Here is a 12,107-nt window from a genome sequence, read left to right as displayed (position 1 = left end):
AGCAGAGGCTCTGAAGAGGAACCAGGGCTACTTACAGACAGACAATGCCAGCCCCCTGCTGGACACTTCACTCACTGCCCAGCTGCCTGCTCTGCCCAGATGAGACTTGCACAGCAGTCTGCGGATCCTAGTCGACAACTTTAGCAGGTAAATTTGGGCTTCTCTTTTCAGACACAGCACCTCTGGTAGGTATTTCCTAAGTGTTGCCGACACTCTGCAAAGCACTGGAAATCCTTCTGATACTAGAAAGATTTTCCATATCCAGATTCACAGCCCATTCTCTCATCTTTTCCAATACATTAGAATCTAACATGTTAAGCTTGCTATAAAATGAGGTCTGTCCCTGAATCAAACGGCACACAGATGCGCAGGGCGTCCACATGTGAGTGGTCCTATGCAGCCTTCCTGCTGCCTATTTGAACGGGGATCGTTTCTGAGGGCAAACACACAGGACTCCTGCCTTAAACCTTCAGCACCTGACATCTGGGAAAAGTAGAAAGCAGGACACACACAGGCTCTGTCCTGTAGATCAGCCAGGACATTCCTGTTCCCTTTACCAGAGAGAAAAAAAATCAAAAGCCAGCTGTTTTTTTAACTCTCACAGATAAGCAGTCTTTTCCAGAAGAATGGGTATTTTCTCATTGGATCTAAAAAATACATGAATTGGCATTCTGATGCAGCTATTTGCAATTTTTAATTAATGTTTGCTGCATTTTATAGCAAATTTCCTCATAAGCTCTGAGTGGGAAATGAACTGTGAAGGAGTTACAGATAACATACTCAGGATTGGGGGAGTGGAAAGAGTAACTTAGAGTTAACATGTGCCAGGAAAGGCTTTATTGAGGAGGTACTATTAGATGTCAACTTTGATCTTTAGCAACAATGCATAAATATATTACAAGGGTGAATCTTTAAGACTTATGTGCAGCCAGCTCTTCCAGATACATCACAGGAAGCCAGTTACTAGCAGGCACTGTCACCAAAAGTTTGGTTTTTTAGGATTCATAAGGAATAAAGAAGCTTGCACTCATCACCATGCCAGGGCCCACTAAGAAAGCCTCCAAGTGTGTTGTCATGGAAATTTCCAAAGACAGGTTACAAAACCAAGGTGGCTGCCATGCTTCTTCTATAAACCCAAGGGCTTTTGCTCCTCTCAGCCAGTAGTAGAATCTGATGCTACATGCCCGGAGTGTGGAGAGCTTCTCAGTGGAGATCAATAGCACCAGTAATCAGTCAACAACCATGAGCCTAATGGTATTGATGAGCTTTTGGCAACAGAGGTTAATAATGCTATACATGGACTCTGTGCTTAAGTCCTGGCTCCTTCACTCATTACCTTGGCAAGTTAGACTAGTCACTTGGTGTCTTAAGCGTCTCTTAAGTTTCCCATCTGTAAAGTGGGGATAATTTGTGAAGTTAAATGAAATTATCCATGTTAAGACTTCATAGAATTTGGCACTTAGTAAGTGCTCAAGTAATATCAGCTGCTATTATTATAACTATTATTATCACTGTGATTGAAAGAGACTGTTATTGTGATTTTACTTTGGAAAAGCCCAATAAAGTCAGAATAGCAACTGACCTCAAGATCAATAGGCAAAAGGTCCTATCATACATATGAATCAGCTAGTCCTCCATCTACTTGAAAGACATCAAACATTTGTCAGTTTCCAGGCACTGTGTAAGAGCTAAGGGATTGAGAAAAATAAGATGAAGATACATGTTATTATGGGTTTCCCAGATGGCTCAGTGGTAAAGAATCCACCTGTAATGCAGGAGACATGGGTAGACTTGGGTTCGATCCCTAGGTCGGGAAGATCCCCTAGAGAAGGGAATGGCTACTCACTCCAGTATTCTTGCCTGGAGAATCCCATGGATGGAGGAGCCTGGCGGGCTGCAGTCCATGGGGTCGCACAGTCAGACATGACTAAGCGACTGAGCACATATGCACATGTTATTGTAAGATCCATCATGATCCCAATTACTCAAGCTTAGACTTAGAGGACCTGGTTTCAAAGAATAACTCAAGAAGGGTTTTCAGTAGATACTGCAAATGCTTCTGTTCATTCTATACCATATTAACAATTCTGCTTCTTGAAATTCCTGTGGTGGTTTTCTTCTCTGATCTTTACCTTTCTTCCTCTCAATGACAATGATTGCTTCTGGCGTTGTTTTTGTTCATTACTAGAAGGACAACCTTGTAGGAACAGCGTTGTAGGAACTATGGCAAAACTCAGAGAAATTCACCACTCTTGGACTAGAAGAATTGGTGAGGCATTGAACTGCCTGGCTCATCCTGAGGATTTCGAAACAAAGGTACCAATAGCCAGACCCTGGCTATATTTTTATATTAAACTTGAGCATCTTTGGGCCTTTTAACTTTCTGAAAGTTAAAAGCTGAGTATTGTTTAAATAGAAATAAACTCCGGCTTCTTAAAAAAAAATCACAACATTTAGACCCCATCCCCTCCCTAGAATAAAGCAACTACCTTTTCTCCAGAGAAAGTGACATTTGATCTTAAAGGTTAAGTGTCTGGCAGAATCCTTTGAACAGAGAAAACAGTATGCACCTAGGATGGAGGCTTAAAGGAAAGAACATGGCACTGAGCAGGGGACAATTCCAAGTCCAAAAAGGCCATCTAGATTGGAAGAGGGGGTGGGGAAAGAACAGTGTGAAAAGCACCCTGAGGCAGGTTTGAGTGACATTGTGATGGATCTTGGATTCTTTTTAAGAAGCTTGGTCTGAGAAATCTCCACACTGTTTTCCATAGCGGCTGTACTAGTTTGCATTCCCACCAACAGTGTAAGAGGGTTCCCTTTTCTCCACACCCTCTCCAGCATTTATTGCTTGTAGACTTTTGGATAGCAGCCATCCTGACTGGCGTGTAATGGTACCTCATTGTGGTTTTGATTTGCATTTCTAACTGCCATATGACCCAGCAATCCCACTTCTGGGCATACACACTGAGGAAACCAGATCTGAAAGAGACACGTGCACCCCAATGTTCATCGCAGCACTGTTTATAATAGCCAGGACATGGAAGCAACCTAGATGCCCATCAGCAGACGAATGGATAAGGAAGCTGTGGTACATATACACCACGGAATATTACTCAGCTGTTAAAAAGAATTCATTTGAACCAGTTCTAATGAGATGGATGAAACTGGAGCCCATTATACAGAGCGAAGTAAGCCAGAAAGATAAAGAACATTACAGCATACTAACACATATATATGGAATTTAGAAAGATGGTAATGATAACCCTATATGCAAAACAGAAAAAGAGACACAGAAGTACAGAACAGACTTTTGGACTCTGTGGGAGAAGGTGAGGGTGGGATGTTTCGAAAGAACAGCATGTATATTATCTATGGTGAAACAGACCACCAGCCCAGGTGGGATGCATGAGACAAGTGCTCGGGTCTGGTGCACTGGGAAGACCCAGAGGAATCGGGTGGAGACGGAGGTGGGAGGGGGGATTGGGATGGGGAATACGTGTAAATCTATGGCTGATTCATATCAATGTATGACAAAACCCACTGAAAAAATAAATAAATAAAGGAAAAAAAAAAAAGAAGCTTGGTCTGAAAGGCATATTTTGGTTCACAAAGAAGACTCCTGGATGTTGTTGTCTCCTTTGATTTCTTTAGACATCCCATGTGCTGGGCCAACCTCACCTCTTAAATCCACCTGGGCCCTTAGTGTTTCTTCCCATATAAGCTTATAGTTAGCAGTGACTTCTCAAGGCTGCTATTGGTGTTGAGTGTTCCACAACACGATAGACTGTTCCGGTAGTATTTCAGAAGTGAAGATATACTAAAGTCCAACACCTAATATTTTCTGGGAGCAAGGTTGTTTTAAAAAGCTCATTAGAAAATTTTGATATCATTTCAACTAATTAGCTATAATGACTCTCCATCCCGACCATTACGTGTCACCTTCTGGCAGATCACCAAACATACTTAAAAATTTGCTTAGTTTTTTATTTAATGGTGAGCAAGAGATGCCTATGGCTTATGAAAATGAGACAGAACAAACATAATACAAAGTCCCCATCCTCAGGGACTCCACTTTCTGAACAGGAGTGTGACTCAGCGTCCTTTCTTATGTGTTGGAGCAGGAGTGTCACTTCTATTTCAGGCTAAAGAGTCACATTTTCCATTCTTCCAGAAAACTGTTTTTGTTTGTTTTTTTTTAAATATGAGGGAGAGGCACAGTTCCTTGGTAGAATTTGGTAGGATGGGTGGATTCAATGGGACCAAAGAGAGTAGAGACAAAGTCTCTTTCCACCAGCTATGTGCACACCACTGCATCTTCCAATAGCTGGTATTCTTGGTAGACTGACAATGAATGTACACAGAAAAGGTAAATTAATTATAGAGTGGTAGAACTTGTAGGTGGAACCCAAGTAAAGAGAAAGGGATGCTTTGGGTTTGAGAGAGAGTCTGTCTGGAACAAAGCTGTGCAGGGGAGTAATAAATGAGAAAAAGGAGATTGGATCTGCTGGGGAAGACTTGACATTTTAGGTTTCTGGTTGGACTTTAGGCTATAAAACACTGGCTCTTTTACTAAAAAAAAATTTCATCAAGGTTACCTGGAGTGATTCTTAAAAATGCAGATTCTGAGGCCATACCTCAGACCTATTGAATCAGAGATCCAGGGATGGAACCCAAGAATCACTATTTTTCATGAGGTCCCAGAGGGACTGCAACTCTCTGCTATCCCAGAGATCATGGCAACATGACAGTCCTTGTGCCTTCCCTCTGTGGAGGGAGAGGCTGAGCAAGGAAGCAGATTTAGGAGATTGTTATTACAGGCCCTTGATACCCAAAGTATGGGCCTTGAGTCAGCAGCCTGGTTATCACCATAGAGCTTATGAGAAATGCAGAAATTCAGGTACTACCCCAGATTTCCTTAATCAGAATCTGCATTTAAAACATGTATTTATATATTTGGCTGCACTGGTCTTAGTTGGCACATGGTATCTCTAGTTGCAGCGTGCAAACTTCTTAGTTATAGCATGTGGGATCTAGTTCTCTGAGCAGGGATTGAATCCAGGCCTCCTGCGTTGGGAGCTCAGAGTCTTAGCCACTGGACCACCAGGGAAGTCCCCATATTTTGCATTTTAAGAAGTTCCCCAAGGACTCATATGCACGCTAAAGTCTGAAAAGTGTTGATGTAGTGGTTAGGGAGCTCTGGCAGAAAAGGTTAAGAAACCAGGGCAGGAAGGGGGAACAGATAGGAAGCTGGAATTTCAAGTTCAGAATGAAACCAGCCAGTGGACCAACTGGAAGCTGGATGAAGAATCCCTGATTTGGGGTTGTTGATATCTCTGATAAGGCTGGGAACTGTCCCAGACTGCAGGACAGGCAAGTTGTTTTTGTCACAAGACAGGGGGCCAGAATCCCATTACAAATATAGGGAATACAGGCAATGGAGAAGCCCAAGATGATGAGTTTTTCAGGCTTGTGACTCAGTTCAGCAAGAACAAGGGGGAAGCAATTGTGGAGGGAAATGCTGAATCCGGTTTCAGGCATACTGAGTTCACTATATGAATAAGGGGAAGGAAGAAAGCCAACGGAAACAACTGCTGAAGTCTGGAAGCAAAGAGGTAAATAATTAAGAGGGCTGTCTGAGAACCAGGATGTCGAATGACAACAGTTTAAATGCATAGAGAAATCGCCAAGAATCAAGTGAAGTTACGCTTTAAGGAAAAAGTCATGTGCTGAAAGTTAGTGGGTACCAAACATGACTGCAATATGTATTTGCGGCAGCACCATGGAGAAGCTGCTGAAAAGATTGTAGCAACCCTTGCTTGAGAAGAATCAGAGATGTCAAATTTTAGTGCTGCAGCAGGAACAAAAGAGACAGATGACTATATCCAGATCCTGTAATGCTGGGATCACTTCAAGTTCCCTTCTCTTTTCTTAACAGTCTGTGACTTTTCATGGTGCTTGGCAACTTAGGAGAGATGGGGGGAGTCTTTTGAAAGAAAGAGTCAAGTTTCATTTTGAGCCACATGAAGCTGCAGGTTGATGCCCAGAGAAGGCCTGGAAGTGGAAGACCAGACTCTCAGTCAGACCCAAGGCTGACAGAACACCTCACATGGTGTTTTTAACATATTCCACCAGTTCCTGGTACTGTTGGCTTCAAAAGGTGGAGATAAGTTTCCCTCCCCTTGAATGTGAGCTGAACTCAGTGACTGGCTTCTAACAAACAGAGTGAGGCAGCAGTGATAGTGTGTAACTTCCAAGACTAGATGACAAAGGACACTGCAGCTCCCTCTGTGCGCTGTCTCTGAAGGAAGTCAGACACCATGTTGTGAGGAGACTCAGTGGACCACAGGCTGAAAAATGGAGGACTCCCACCCACAGCTCCGTGAGTCTTTTTGGAAATGGTTCCTCCAGCCCCAGTCCAGCCTTCAGATGACTGCAGGCTCAGCCAACTTCTTGACTATGATCTCAAGAGATACTCTAAGCCAGAACCATCCAGTCTCAACACTCTTGAATTCTTGATCCACAGAGACTGTAAGTTAACAAATGTTTTTGGTTTTAATCCACTGCTTTATGGTAGCTTATTACACAGTAGTACATAACACCTGGTAAGTAGAATGGATGAAGGGGCCAGGGTGGCGGTGGGGACCACCAAAATGACAAAAGAAAACAGAACAAGAATATCAGAAAAGGCAAGTACTATAAACTGGTTGAATCTTGAATAGTCAGAGTGTGAAGCAAAGTATGGTCAAATCTAGAAAAGTTAAGGAGACGAATCCACATGTTATTCAGTGCCACCAAATTTTCTTACCTGGATAAAACAGATGTATTTTTTAAAAATTATAAATAAGCTGAACTTTCTTGACTAGCCACCATGTACCTGGAAATTAGATTACTTATATCCCATTTTCCCATCTGCTAAGTGAGCTCGGGTAAGTCAAATCAATTCAGAGAACATTATTTGCCACTGAACTGTTCTGTGCCATAGATTCCTCCTCCATAAAATACAGGGCGTTTTCCTCTGGCCTATGCTTCAGAACAACTTGAGGCATCGGTATCACCCAGTGGCACCTAAGGCAATGTAAAGTGGCACCTTCCCCTCTGCCCTCAGCCATCTCTCTTTCTAACTCTTTCTCTCTTGTGGGAGAACCCAATCAGTGAGACTGCAGGCCCTCTGAAACACATCACTAAGTTATGCCTATATCCACGAATAGATGTCTCACAAACCAACATGTTGCTGGGATGAATTCTTTTTTTAAACATTTTATTTTGAAGTAACTTTAGGTTTATAGAAAAATTGCCACCATAGTACAGAGTTCCCACAAACCCTTCCCCAAGCTTCCTCTATTGTTAACATCTATAAAACTAAGAAATTACCATGGGCACAAGACTATTATCTAAACTACAGACTTTATTTAGATTTCACCAGTTTTCCTGTCAGTCATTTTCTGTTCCATGACCCAACTCAAGATACCACACTGCATTTATACACCACGATTCCTTAATTTCCTCTCTTCTGTGACAGTTTCTCAGACAGTACCGTTTTTCCTAACCTTGACACTTCTGAAGAGTACTGATCAGGAATTTTGTAGAATATTCCTCCATTTGGGTTTAAGTTTGAGACTAAGGATATGAATTTGGGGGAGAAAAAGCATAGAAGTGAGGTGCTCTTCTCATCACATCATACCAGGGAGTATGTATTAGTTGCTCCTATAACAAATTACTATGAATTTATTTGCTTAAAACAACAGAAATGTATTCTTTCATAATTCCGAAGGATGAAAGTCTGAAATAAGTTTTACAGGTTTGATTCCTTCTGAAGCCTCTAAAGGCTCCCACCATTCCTTGGCTGGTGGCCATATCACTCCAATCTATGCTTACATCATCACAGTACCTTCCCTTCTTCCATAGGCAAATCTTTTTTGCCTCACTCTTATAGACTCTCGTGATTACACTGAGCCCACCTAGATAATCCAGAATAATCTCCCCATCTCAACTGAATCTGCAAAGTCCTTTTTGTCAAATAACATAGTCACAGGTTCCAGGGATCAGGACCTGGATATCACTGAGGGCCATGACTCAGCCAATGCTGATATTCCTGTGATATCAGTGGCCCTGTTAATCTTGATCCCTTGGTTAAGGCTGTGTTGGCCAAGATTCTCCACTGTAAAGTGATTCTTTAGGTGGGATAGATTCCTTTCAATTACCAGAAATATGATTGTATTCACACCCAAAGTAAAGATGTTGACATTATGTAACCATGCAAAACTACTTACATTAAGTGCCATTCACTACCACACCCAGTTCTAGACCTTGGAAATACAAAAATTAACAATGGTCCCTACTCTCAAGGAGATAATTGCCTAACTAGGACAACATTTGCAACTTCTTTAAAGAAAGCAAGTCTATAAACATAAACAAGCTTTCCGTTTAAACAATCTGGACACCGTTTTGGTGATGACCTTTAACTGTATAGAGAGTTTTGGGTGATGTGAAATGGAAACTAATTTTCTTATAGTTTCTGAAGTTCGCTTGGACTTTCTGTGACCATTTTCCACTTTGATATTCTCTCTTGAATTTTCTCAAAGATGAAGTATAATCTCATGGGCAAAACCAGTAAGAATGCCATCAGACTTCTCATCAGAAAGTCTGGCTTTTATTTTGTATCCAGACAGTTTTATGGGACAAACAAAGCTGAAATGCACCCCTAGACTCTAAGCACTCATGTAACTAAAGTGAATCTCTACACCTCACATTTCACCCTTTTTCTTTGGGCTGTGAAATAATACAGCATGTTCTTCTCTAAGGAAGATGCTAAGAAATAGGATTACCCATAGATTTCTCTCTAGATGCCACTATAGCACTTCAAACTGAGACTGGTTCCATGGGAACTTTCACTCAACATAAAAACTGTTATTTTTACTGTTTGAAACGGACTCACCTCAAATTAACTCCAAGTCATGTCTGAAATATATATCCCATACTAGGTTCTTCAAGTCAAATACTCTCAAAATGGAACAACTGAGAAATACACAGGGCATTTATCATTCACATACCACAGAATTCAAGTTTCCCCTGGCCTTACCACAATATATCAGAGGCAATATCTCACTCAAATTGTTTATTAGCTGCCTACCTTACATAAAGGCACTTTTAAATTCTCTGCGCTTACAATTTTCTTCATGTATAAAAAGGATTTACATGGCATTAAGGCTTTCCATCTTTATCTCAGAGAGCTATTGTGAGATTCAAATGAGATAACAAATATGAAGACATTTAAAAGGTATAGATTCCTAAACAATTTTAAGTTACTGTGTATATTGTTCATTTCTGAGGTGTGATAATGGTATTATAGATACATTTTTAAAGTCTTTATCTTTTAGAGCAGGGGCAGCCAGCTTTCTCTAAAAAGGCCAAACAGTAAATATTTTAGGCTTTGTGGACCATCAGGTCTCTGGGAAAGGAGTCAATAAAAAACAGGTAAAGGAATGGGGGAGACTGTGTCACAACAAAATGTATTTGTGAAACAGGAAGTTGATCCATGGGCCAGAGTATGCCAACCTTTGTTTCTGAGAAACTTTTGAAATTGTTATGGGTGAAATGATATGACAGCTAGGATTTCCAAATCATATGGAAAGTGGAGAAGTGAGCAGGGGCAAAAATGAAACAGGATTGGCCAAGTAGATGATTGTTGAAGAAAGGTGAGGGTAGGTGGGGATTCATGTTGTGAGTCTATTTTGTATGTGTTTTAAATTCTCCACTACTTTAAATAGTATAAAAAAATGCAATTTATTACTGACATGATAAATAATGCCAAACAATTAACTACACATGTATCTCTGAGACCTTGGCTGGATGGCATAGAGGGGAGCTTCCCAGAGGCTGGCAGCATCATTCTGGCCATTCATGCATTTCATCTCTTTCCACCTAATCTGGAGACCCAAAATTGAAGCAGCATGGAGTACACATGATTTGGGATGGGAATTATTTCAGAGTGGCTATTGGACTGTCAGTCTAGGAAAATGGCTCTTAGATAGTGTGGGGAAATGGACCGATTTCCTTTTTTTTTAAACTACCCTCTCCCTCTCTCTCACACACACACACATTCTTTCTTATTCCTTTCCATGGCCACATTAGTATATTTTAAATTCTGCTTGTGTCCTACAGAAGTAAAAAATGCGAGATCAATTTTTAGTCCAAATTTCTTTTTAAGACAAGGTGTCCTAACCTAGGTTTTTTTAAATCAAGACTATCTCCCTATCTTCCTGTATGAGTTATATCAGCTCAAATGATTGTTTTAGACCCTTATGCTACAATTCTCGAAAGGACCTTCCTATACTTTAATGACAACTAAACACTCTTTCCCCCTGCTTGAAAGCTACTATCAGCATTCACCTTTCTACTTCTCTTAGCAAGTTTTCTCATCCTTTTCTTTTAAATTGCCAGATAGTGAATAGTGCAGGATCTATAGGAAGGGGCAAGGATAGAGGATACAATAATAGAAAGAACCAACACTGACTCCAGATGTTTTATACGTGTTCCCTCATGGAGTCCTTACACCCACCCTATGATATAGCACTATTAATATCCCTTTTACAGATGAGGAAATGAGGTGTAGGGAGGGGGAGCAACTGGCCTAAATTTACACAGTTAATAAGTGTGTTCTGGTAACTGGGTGCTTAACCACTACACCACATGCCTCTTGGGGGACAAAGGGTAGCAGCAGAGAGACAGTCACACCTCGGAGCTCTCATGGGAGGTAAAAGAGACAAATAGGAAAGAGGGGAAATGTGTGCTGAAACACAAGGAAGTAAAAACTAGGGATAATTAGGGAGCTGAACAACTAGTGGAAAAAAACCATGGAGAGGGCAGCAGCTGTACTTTCTATTTCTTCCTCGGCAATGGTGTCCTGTGTTTTTGTTTCTCTGTTTTTTGGGTTTTTGCCTCAGGGAAACAAACAGGATGCTCAGTTCCTGTCTCATGTCTACAGTCACATTTCTTTAATATCAAAGTAATTTAAGATGCAGAATACAGAAAAGAAACTCACTGATTCCCAACGGTGACAGGACCTCAACTGTGCTTCCTCTTTTAGTAAACAAGATGAAACATCTTCACGGAAACATGAAGCAAATTATGCACCATTTTGCTGAAAACAATGATAGGCTTTGGGGTGACTCTTAACAGTGAACATGCCCCCATTTCTGATCTCCTGGCAAAGAGGCTACTTGTGGGCTCAGAGCAAGGCTTGATACATGTGTTTTGCACTCCCCTCTCACATACCCAACTCTCCTAATAGTACCAATTCCACTTCCGCATTCCTTTGCCCACAGTGAGGACACCAACTTTGAAAATGAAGTTTCAATTGTACTGCTGGGATGAGAAAGACCTCACTTGAGTCATTAAAAAACATCCACTTCTCTTCCTTCTGCAAATTCTTTTTTTGATGATTATGACTAACAACAGTCTTGTTCTTCGGGTTTGCTACTATTGGAATCAACTCTCCAAGCACATTCTCTTCCTTCAATCAAAGGTCTGAAAGTATGGGAGACCGCCTTTGAGAAGAGATTGAGCAGACCTCCCCCACCACTGCCAATCCCCCAGTTGTGAGGCTGACTTAAGGGGGACATCTCATTATGCCTACAGTAAAGACAGCCTGGTTGCCAAGCATCCAAAAAAAATAAAAGAATAGACAGTTAATAACTGAGCAGTTTAGAACAAACAATGGTGTTTATGGGCTTCTGAAGCATTTTGTTTGAGATGCAGTGACTTTAAACGGTCAGGAGAGCAGAACTCAACAATTTTTTAAAACCCTCCATTTAAAAAATTGTTGAGTTGTAAACAATCATCAGAAAAAGAGTGAGGAGAAGCTTTTGTTACTACACAATCCAGAAGCATCACAAACTGCGCTCTGGAAGAAAACCACTTTCTACACTTTCTCAGAAAGAAGGAGATTTAAAAAAAAAAAAGCAGAGCTAAAGTTTCCCTTAGACTCAGCTGCTGCTGGGCCTAATCTGGACCCATTCACTCCTTAAATTCTCACTCTAGGGTCTGGGTCCTTTCAAGAGTATCTGTATGTGGGAACATGTATAAACAGGGAATGGGAGTTCCAATTA

The 12,107-nt window shown here is 41.1% G+C and overlaps 1 protein-coding gene across 1 annotated transcript in view; it reads right to left on the bottom strand.

Annotated features, from left to right (window-relative positions):
* GRPR (gastrin releasing peptide receptor) overlaps positions 1–12,107 on the bottom strand; it is a 341,414-nt gene that overhangs the window by 39,634 nt on the left and 289,673 nt on the right. The gene's annotated exons all lie outside the window — the stretch shown is intronic.

This window comes from Cervus canadensis, chromosome X (genome assembly GCF_019320065.1).
Source record: "Cervus canadensis isolate Bull #8, Minnesota chromosome X, ASM1932006v1, whole genome shotgun sequence".
Taxonomy (NCBI): domain Eukaryota; kingdom Metazoa; phylum Chordata; class Mammalia; order Artiodactyla; family Cervidae; genus Cervus; species Cervus canadensis.
This window is presented reverse-complemented; position numbering and strand designations above follow the sequence as displayed.